Source organism: Lactuca virosa, chromosome 2 (assembly GCF_052849685.1).
Source record: "Lactuca virosa cultivar CGN04683 chromosome 2, Lactuca_virosa_CGN04683_v6, whole genome shotgun sequence".
In the NCBI taxonomy this organism is placed as follows: Eukaryota; Viridiplantae; Streptophyta; class Magnoliopsida; order Asterales; family Asteraceae; genus Lactuca; species Lactuca virosa.
The window spans coordinates 25,007,838-25,019,343 of NC_136427.1; positions in this window are offsets into that span (position 1 = coordinate 25,007,838).

Genomic DNA, 11,506 nt, shown 5'->3' on the forward strand with positions numbered 1-11,506 from the left:
ACTTTGTTTTCATAAATAGTCTGACCCGTAAGCTTGAATTTGTCCTGACTTAGACAATTGGACAATTTCTCAAAAGTTTAATACAAATATTTCTATACAAATTCCTTTAATGACGACTTAAACCTTTAACCTTAATTAATCTTTATATTATTTTACTACTTTGTTGGATTGCCACACATGTATCTTCATTATCTTGGAATTATTACACATTTTGATAATAGTGAGATTAATTATCATTTTTAAACACACATTTTGATAACAGTGATATTTTTATCACTTCTAAACACTTAAAATGTTATCTACACAATGTGATTTAACTTATCATAAACTTTCATCGCTTCCATTTGCAACAATGACTCTCTAAATATATTTATTCTTCGAATAAGGTTTTATTATTGTAAGAGTAACCGTAGTAGTAATTATAGCCTCGGAGATGCTCAATCATTTCGTAATTTATTTTGTCGACGACACTTAATTAGCCTTTACATTTGAGATGTACCAAAACTTCGTTGCCTACCCCTACTACGTATTTTTAGGAACTTACCCTCGACCGCTTCTCTTTCATTCGTGGTACCCCTTCTTATTTTGGAATATATATTTTCCAGATTTAGTAGCCAACCCGAAAGTGAACAAATTGTTCCTAATCTCTTTTTTTTTAGCGGTGAAGTTACACTTAGTGTTAATTTAGAATGCGACTTAAGCATCAATGCGGATTTAACGCTCAGTGCAGTTGGTGCTTCAGCAAAACTTATAATGTTCTTTTAAGTTACATAATATCTAACTATATAATCTTTTTCAACTAGGTCGCCATGGTTGGATCATGATTTCCATGATCCTAATTTCTCGCAATCTAGACTGTAGAACTCGAATTATGGAAACATTAATTTGATTATAGCTAAAGAGTTGGGCTGTTCCCTTGAGGAATTAACCCAAAATAATCAAAGAGCTCTTCAAGTCATCATCTCTCCAATTATACAATTGTATTCGGCTGAGTTGTAATAGAATGTGTCACGAATTGAATTTCGGGACGAAATTCTTTCAACCGGGGGAGACTGTGACAACCGTCAAAATTCGAGTTAGTTATAGATTTGATAAACTTAGTTGCACATATAGGCACAACACATATTAAACTTAGTAATTAGAAGCTAAGTTATAACCTACTAGAAACTTGGAAATAGATAGAAACAATGGATAGTGTACTTAGATTTCACCTTGATATGTGAATTCTACATCTACTAAGATGTAGTGACTATCCATATTTGGATCACTCTTTGACTCGAACAACATTTCATGAATCATATACACACATCATGCACTTGACCTAGAAGTAGAAGTTAGTTCAAAGTCTCATAGAAACTTAAGTCAAATTTGAAGACTAGGACTAGTATACTTGATTCCTCAATTTCGCTTGAATCTCGGAATCACTACATAGAATGCCAATAAACCGATAAAAATAAATTACAAACATTATTTATAACTATAAATGAGTTATAATACCATAAGATAATTTAAAGTCTCAAATATTCTATTTATTTTGATATTCAAAGTTTATTAAACTCCAAAACCCTAAAAGCCCTAAAAACTCATATTTATAAACTTTAACCTTAAAAATCCTATAAAAACAATTATGAACCTTATAATATTATCTTATCATAATAATTATTATGAAATAAAATTCAATGAAAAATAAGGATTTAGTTATTAACATTTACCCTTGATTTATAAGTCAAAAATCAAGAGTTTTATGCATAAAAACTAGGTTAAGGTGCACATTTTATAAAAAGTTGGATATTTTTATAAAAGATTTGAATTTTTATAAAAGAAACAAGAGAGAGAGAGCCTCTCCTCCCCTAAAATCGGATCCCTCTCTCCCCATATCTCTCTCACACTCTCATTCTCCAACACACACACATCTCTCTTCTTTCTCTCTCTAGAAAACTCTCTCTACCTTCTCTCTACTTTTTCTCTCCAAACACCACTCCATTCTCTCTTCCTCCCTCTAAGAACCAAGAAATTTTCCAGAAAACAAACCCAAGAACACTCCTCAAACTCGAAATCTTCATCATCTTGTGGTATTCTTGAAGGTAAAATCGATTTCTACTTCACTTTTCCTTCAAGTTTTGCTCTTTTTCTTACACTTTCTCCTTCTTCATCTTCTTAAAACTTGTTTTCTTTTTGTTAAAATGGTTTTTACAACATGATGGATGTGTTTTAACACCATGCATGTATGATAAACAAGGTTGCATGTTCATGATCTTAGTGCAAAAATCGATTTTAAGGATTAAAACATCAAACTCAAGTTAAGAGTTTTTGAGAAACAAAATTTTGTTCATAAATGCATGTATACATTTTGATAAGTTTTAATCTTTTGATCTCTGGAAACATGACTAAAATATGAGTTTATCATGACATATTTAAAATACTTGAAAAGATTTACTCAAGCAAATGATGAAAACCCACTTTTCTAACCAATCATCATGCATGCAATCTGCCAGATTTCTTTACCTGACTTTAAACTGTCATATCTCACTCATTTCTTAGCCAAAATTCGTGATTCTTTTTCTAAAATATAATATTTTGAGTTAGCTTTCAAACCCATCTGACCTCACTGGAAAATTCCAATATTTCGATTTTTACCAATTTTTACAAAACTGTTGCTCAAACAGCACTTTCATTATGAACATTTGTTTTGTGTTGCATGTTCAAAGGACTTATTCATCACTAAAAATCATTCAAAAATTATTTTAAACTCTTAATATCATGTATTAATAGGAACAAAAAGATCTTGATTCAAAAGTCTTTGTAACATGTTGCAAAAATTGTCAAAGTAACATCAATAATCTTTACATAAATCATAAGAACCAAGTTTTCTCTATACATTTTATTGAGCCTTTAGGCATGGTTTTCAACATCAAAAATAAGAAAACAATTTTTCATTGTTGTTAAATTGTATGAAGATGCATTCTGGAAATTTTCAGCTCAATATATATTTTCTTTATTTTTATATGAAAATAATAAGAAAATAGAGTGTTAAATCATATAAAATACTTACACTAGTAAATAAATTCTGGAAAAATTCTTGGATGATTTTTTAAGTTAATAAACATCTCCCATGAAGTTTCAATGACTTTTGTTACTGTTTAATATGGTTTTGAATTTTCTTTTTGTTTAGCCCCAATAAATCATAAAACCACTTTAGACAAGTTGAAAAGGCTGTATAACAATTTTCGCAGCTTCTACCAGAGGTATAAGACTTAGAAAAATATTTTCAGAATTTTTCATAATGCATTCCTATTTTTCTCCGATTTTTGTATTTATAATGGACTAAAAATAGAAAAAATAGTTCTGCTCATCCAAAATTCATGCAAATTTACCAGAACACCTTGTAGCACATTAGGAGGCTACATAAAAAATTTGATGATTTTTCTCTTCTGTATACTATTTTTCTCCTATTTTTTCTATGATTAAATACACTTAAATACACAAAATCGGATTTCAGTATATAAAAACCACATTTGGTATTTTTCCCAGATTATTTACTCTGAAAATGAAGTGTACAAAAATTTTGGTAATTTACTTTAACTATTTAATAATTATTCTCCAATTAATGATTATTTAAGAGGATAAAACAAAGAAAAATAGAAAGACTAATTGAAAAATATCTTTTATATTTTTCACAGCTTCTAAATGTATAATAAAAGTGTTACAAAAAGTTTGGGCAATTTTGGAAACTGTTTTCTATTTATTTCAATTTTTATTAGAATAAATGCTCAAAAATCATAAAATTGGGTTAAACAGTTTAGAAATCAATTTTTATATTTTTCTCAGCTTAATAATGTTTAATAACAGTAATACAAAAAGTTTGGGTAATTTTGGAAACTGATTTCTATTTTTCATGAATTTGTATCTATTTAGATAATTAAATATATGAAAAATGGTTATACATATTCATACTCCATGAAAATTTATCTAGAAGTCTTTTAGTACATTTAGAACCAAAATCTGAAGTTTGATAATTTTTATTAACTGTTTAGTATTTTTCAAGATTTTATGGTTATTCAAGAAACTAAAATCGTTAAAAATAGTCAGACAAATCAAAAATTCAAGAAAATTTATCTTGAGGTCTTTCACTTCAATTAAAACTGAAATGCAAACTTTGGGAAATTTTAGAACTAAATTAATTTAGTTTTTGAATATTTAATCATTGGAACACCTCTTAAATTGTTAAATATTAGCATTTCAATAATGGGAAATTTCCACTTAAATTGTTATATAACAATTGATTCATTGAAATTTAATTTTCACAGAAAAATGTTTGTAACTTATCAATATTAAATTTTCACACAATATTGGCATAATTCTATTGTAGTAGTAATTATACTAGTGTTAGATTTCGATTAGAGACTCACTAGCGAATACCATTATTGTAGGAATCGGTAGTGGTACACGTGGAACGTAGTTCAACGCATCATTTGCATCATCCCAATGCATTGTGAGTATTCACCACTCCCCTATTTTTGGTTTTTACGTTTTGGGGTGGAAAAGCATGTGCTAAACTATTTATGTTCGTTGTATTTATTTGACTCGTATAAACTTGGTTGCTATATTTTGCATATTGTGAGTATTCACGACTCCCCATATTTTCGGTTTTTAAATGTTTTGGGGTGGAAAAGTATGTCTCGAAAAACTATTATTTAAATGTTGTATTTAAATTGATTTGTATCAAACATGATTGCTATTTTATTGCTATGTCTCTCTATGTATGTTTATGCAACACGGAACATGAGAACTTATCGTACTAAGGCCCTTCCCTTATCTCTAACCATTAACTCTTTGAGCCAATGGTCATTATGGATAGCGCTATTAGGAATTGACAACTCCTCACTCGCCCTATTGCTGGAGTGCATGATATCATATTCATCTATGGAACGATAAGCATAGATCTTGATAGGGCTTCAGTTATAGGTTTGGTTGAGACTCATTGTTTGCTCATACACATACAAACTCGTTACTTGTTATAGCAATAAACTTGTTTATTAATTATAGCAATGAACTTTGTTTCTCATTACAACAACGAACTGTTATTACTGAAAACTTATATACATGTTTTAGCAATGAAATTGTTTGCTCCTTGTAGCAACGAAATTGATTGCTCATTTTAGCAATGAAACTTGTCTACTCGTTTGAGTAACGAACTTTATCTTCCATGAGAATATGAATGTTGCATCTTATTTGGGCAACATACCTTATCTCTCGTGATGACAAAGAACTTTGTTTTTACAAACTTATTTATTGCTCATCTTAACAATATACTTTTATTATTGGAAACTTTTATCAAAACTTTGATTTCAATTCATGGAACCAGTATTATTTGTTTATCTGTGAGTACTCACCAACTATTTTTATAGTTGACGCTCGTTTTACATGCTTTTTCAGGAATCATCGAGTAAGTGGCACTTAGGGACACTTCACTTTTAGGAGCATTCGCATGTGTTGTATTTCAATTTACATTGTAATTTCTTTTAAAAGTTGTTCAAACCCATTGTGAATTTGTAATGATTTTTAATACTATGGTTGGTGTTGTCTTTTAACTTTTGCGATGAAACCCTTTGTACTGCCACGCCCTGTGTTTCCGCTTTAGCGGGGTGTGACAGTGGTGGTGGTGGTGGTTATGGGGATCTAATACTTGTAGACAACATGGCTTCTAGCTGAGTTATAGTCGACTTTCTGAGTCAGATGAGTCTTCTCACTATACCATGTAGGAAGATCAGGGGGTGACCCGTGGAAATTGTATCAAAGACCCGGAGGTGGCTCTTGGTACTTGTGTGTAAGACCTAGGTTTTAGCCCCCCAACTTGGCAAGGAGAGACCATGATGTGGATCATGTCATGATAATGAATGTAAGACTATGGATGGCACATAACATTACCTATTCTATGTATGACATATGGTATTTTGAGGAACTCACTAAGCTTTGTACTTATGGTTTGTGGTTTAACACGTTTCAGGTATTTCTAGTTCTAGAGGGAAGGACCCGAATTTACTGCACTGCATCCCCCGATGGATTTTTCCGCATCAATTACTTTTGATATACTCTGATGTTTGAAAATACAATTTATATTGATTGGATTTGGAACCCATGTTTGTATGACTCTCTGTTTTTAAAATGAGATTTTTATTGTAGATTATGGGATGTTACAATGTAAATCGGGCTGCTTCGTGGATTCAATTAAGATCACTAGAGGTTTAGAGATGGTGTCTTCGTCAGTGAAAATTGCCATGACGTGAGGTTGTGGTAACCTTTCATTCACTATCTTGGTCAATTGTCCGATTTAAGTCTGGATGTTCGATATGGCGGCTTGTTGGTTCCTTATTATAGCATCAGTAGAATCATGCCTTTTTTTCACTAGCTTCCACGAACCTATTGTGTATAGACTTGAAGTCGGGTTTCTTTTATGGTCGTGGTTGTTCCTTTTGGTAGTAGCCTCGTCCGGTTTACCTAAACTTCTCTTCCTTAGCTTTCTTGTGAACCAAGTTGAAATAGCCTCATGCAAGCCCAAAACTCGATCCAATAGCTAAGTCCAATCAATTTTGGGCCTTAGACCAAGGATTCTCGGCCCAAAACCCTATTGGACCAAAACTTTTTCTTTGGGCCTTATTCGGCCGAAAACCTTTCTTTGGGCTTTATTGGGCCGAAAACCTTTCTTTGGGCTTTATTGGGCCGAAAACCCTTCATTGGGCCTTATTGGTCCGGAAACTCCTATTGGGCCGAAAACTCTTTTTGGGCCAAACCAAAAACCGAAAACCATTTCTTTTGGGCTTTCCTTTGGACCGAGAACCCTATAGGGTTCGGTTATGGTTCAACAAAAAAAAAAGAAAAAAAAAAGAAAAAGGAATGGGAAAGAGGAGTTGCCACCTCATTTTTACTCAACATACACCAAGGCTTTGGACCCCCCATGTATCCATACATGCATCCCATCAAACTCTAGAAAAGTCAACTCTTCCCTCCCCTCTCTCTTATTCATCGGCCGATTCCCCACAACACACCCACCAAACTTTTCTCTCAAACTCACTTCACTCTCAAGTTTCTTTCATCCCCATTCTCTCTCAAAATTTTTGTATGTGGGTGTGCCATTTGTAAGGATTCTTCTTCAAAACTCATAAACTTGGTAAGTTCTTTATGAAACTCAAAGTGTTTGTTACATATTTGTGCTAAAGATTATTCCATTCACCCACCATTTTCGTGTGTATGACTCTTAGAACTCCATCCATTTTTTAGTGATCTTCAAAACTACACCAAGCTAGGTCCAACAACTTCTTCTCTTCTTCTACCACTCGAAATCTTCAAGGTGAGCTTCATACCCTACTATTTTCGTGTTTTTCATCCTTTTTTTTTGGGGGGGGGGGGGGAATACAAGTCAGGTTTTGTTTAAACTTAGGATATGTTAGCATGCACCTTTGTGGTTATGTAACAATGTGCTTGAAATGTTGATTATTCCAAGCTAACACACCATAAACTCGAGATTTATAAGCTTCATGTTGCTAGATTAAGTTTATTCTTTGGATAATTTCATATACCATAGTTATGAGTTGAAGAAGAAACAAGTTCTCAACAAAAAAAGGTTCTTAATATATGTTAAAAATCATAAAGTAAATGTTAATAACATCTTTGTGTTATAAAAGTTTTGTGGCCATGTTTGTTTCACCCAAAATGGAGAAAATATGGGTATTATACTCAAATATGTTTAACTCTTGGACAAAAGCACTTTTATCTCTTATACTTTACACAAATATTTAAAGATAATAGAACTCAAAGTTGTTATATGTGTTTTGTTAAAAATCGAGACTTATTAGAGTTAAAACTAAATAAAATATTTTGTGTAACAAGGTTTTCAAACTAGATATGGTGTGTTAAACTAACTACAAAACTTGATTATTTTGCTAAAAATAATTTTTTTTACTAGTGAAATAGTCGTAATAATGTTGTCACTATTTTAACGGTTTAAAAGCTAGAGTATTATGCTATTTTCACAACATATATTACAAATAGACACATCCATTAATGGCTATTTATCAAAGGTGTTACAAATAATTTGATCTAAATGGTATACAAGCAGAATTTACGACAGAAGAATTTGCGTGTCATAATCTGCCATCATAAAGCATTTAAAGCATGAGTAATAAACTATATGTCATAAAGCTGTAAATCGCGTGTCATAATGCTTCAGTCATAAATGTACACTAGAAATATTTGCATTATTCATTAATGGGAGTCAAAATTTGCGTAAATCCGTTAAGGCTCTTGTGAGACGCTCCTTCACCGTACCTACCTAGCGTACACCGTAAGTCATGTAGTTATAACTAGAGTCTCCTGGAAGGAGAGCGGGGTAATTGTGTATATCTCTATACGGGGTTGACACCCCTACACCTAAGTTGTTCGCTACAGCTAGACGGGGCCAATCTAAGGTGACAAATATCTTACCGAAACCGACGCCTCATGACAGACATATCAGTCACATCAAGCATGGTTATAATGACTCACATAGGGAATAACAATATTACTTTGGATTTACGGAGAATATACACTCCACTGGTTTTATAAAATACAAAACTACGCTTCATTTATTTTGTACACTAATTTCACCACTCCAATCTTAGGGTTTTAAGACTACAACTTTTCATATAACAGAAACTATTGGATTTTCTGGGAACCTACGCTTTACAATTACTAATAAATGAAAAACAAAGGACATGCATGCAATTATTCACGGTTTTGGAATGAGACTTACAAACCACTTTTTATAGAAAATATCATATTTTCTGGAGTTTTACAAATTAAAACAAACAAAGATATTACAAAGCTATTCTTACAAATATGCTTATGAACTCACCAACATTCTATGTTGAAGCTTTTCAAAACGAATTGTATTCTCAGGAACTCAGTGAGCAGGTATTCGGGCCATGGATCTTGGATATTTGCTACATTTTGAAAAATCATACTTTATGTCACTTTTGTGTAATTGATGAACAAATACAATATGTAAACAATGTATGTTGGTATCTTTGAATGTATGTTGTTTGGTTGCTATGTTTCATTCATATTCAATTGTTATGATACTACACAATGACGTCGTCCGCTCCCGGACGTTTCCGTCGTCCCGGTTCGGGGGTGTGACAGATTGGTATCAGAGCATTGTTTATAGTGAACTAGTATATCTAACCATACAAGATATACAATTATAAATACAATGGGACTAAAACACTCTGACTAAAAGAATAAATACATGTGTGCATAATTAGGAGTAGTGTCGTAACAAAAAACAAATAAAAAGTCTTAAGAGGAGTTGGACATCGCGACTAAACTTAGACAGTTATGTAATCATATCTAGGGTAAATATAGTCTGATCAACTATATTTATTCGAGATGTGACCAACATGTCTTTAGGAGTGGTCGGGGTGGACGAAAAATTTAAAACTTACCAACTTAAAACCACAAGGGCCTAAGAACAAAACTAAAAGAAATGAAAATAATATAGGAGTATTTTGACATTCCATCTATTTTCTCGTACTTATATATATATATATATATATATATATATATATATATATATATATATATATATATATATATATATATATATATATATATATATATATATACTCGTGCAGACGACATAGCAGGCTTCCATTTACCTGGAGACACTTACTTCCCCAACCAGGGGAATGGGGGCTGGATTGAGGAGGACCCGGAGGAAGACCTCAAGGAGCCTATGGAGGATCCCGAGGAGCCTGTGGAGTTCGAGGAGGAGGAGATCGATGAGGAGGACGATGAGGATGAAGAGGAGGAGGATGATGAATCGGACGCAGAGTCCGAGGTCATCAACCCTCCCTACATGGCGAGGGCACCAGCTTACAGATGGGGCTACAATGGCCCTACACCTCCTTAGGTAGATGATATCGAGAGGTGGGACCGGCACCAGGGACAACGACCCCTATTCGGGATGGATAGAGGTTTCTACAACCTCCACCATGGAGGACTAGCGGATCAAGCTCTTCCGGTCATGGTCTGGCGGATTAGGGACATCGGCGATTAGGCACAGGTGACCGCTGACCAGGTGGTGCAGATGCGAGCTACTATGGAGGCTACAGATGCTCGTACTCGGGACCTTGAGCGGGACTACTATTCGATGCAGCATCTCATCGAAGACCTTACCACTGCGCGAGCAAAGGTAAGGGATTACCAGGAGCGACATGCTGCTCTGGAGGAGAGGGTGCAGATTGCGTGGCGCCGACTAGCCGAGCTTCAGGGTGCTTCTACCTCATCACAGGCACCACCAGGGACCACTCAACACGAGTAGGATTCTTCCTACCCGCCGCTTACCATAGACCAGGTTGTGGGTATGCGTTGGTGCTACCCCATTTTTTTTCATTATGTATGTAGGATTGACCCTACGTTTAAATGACTACACTACTCGCAGGGTCGATATGATGTAAGATTTTATCCTCGATGTACCATAGACCTTTCAAAAGTCGATTTTCTCACATTATGTACTAAAATCTTATCATTAATGGAGCAAATATGTGTTTTATTTGTGATGTTATTATCTGTTATGTTCTTTCTTTTCATTTTTATTTGATATAATATAGTTTCAATTATAAGTACAATCGAATCACCACAATCGTTAGAAACAAAAGGTTTCCACAAACTTATTGTCATTCCTACTTTTTGGCAGAAAATGACCCGAAGATACATACACAAAAACAACACGACAACACCACCACCACCGTCGCCTCCACCAGAAATGGATTCGGCTGCATTCTAGGCGGCAGTTTCAGCCGCAGTTACTGCTGCACTTGTGCATATCAACAACAATTACAAAAACGGAGGCAGAAATGGGAATGGGACGGGAAGTTCCAATCACAGAGATAATTAAGGACATCCGAGAACATGCACCTATAAGGATTTAAACAACGGAAAGTCGAGGCCATTTAATGGAAGTGGGGGTGTAATATCTCTCACCCGGTGGTTTGAAAAGATCGAATCTGTCTTCGACATCTGCGGGTGTCCAGAAGAAAGTAAAGTAAAATTTGCAGCTTATACGTTTCCTGATAGGGCCCTTTCATGGTGGAACGACCATGTCAAGGCTCTAACTCTCCCAGTAGCAAACTCTATGGCATGGGAGGACCTCAAAACCATGATGATGGACGAGTACTGTCCCAGAGGTGAAGTGCAGAAACTTGAACAAGAGCTATGGAATCTTACTGTAAAGGATCCCGACATTGAAACTTACATTGCCAGGTTCAGTGATCTGGCACTCTTGTGTCCGGGAATGATCACCTCTAAAAGTAAGAAGGTCGAACGCTTCATTTGGGGGCTAACTCCTCCGATTCAGGGAAATGTGATTGCTGCGAACCCAACAACGTTCAACAGTGCCTAGCACCTTGCGCAAAAGTTGTACGACCATGGAGATAAAAAGGGCACGAAGACTTCTGCCACCGAACCAAAG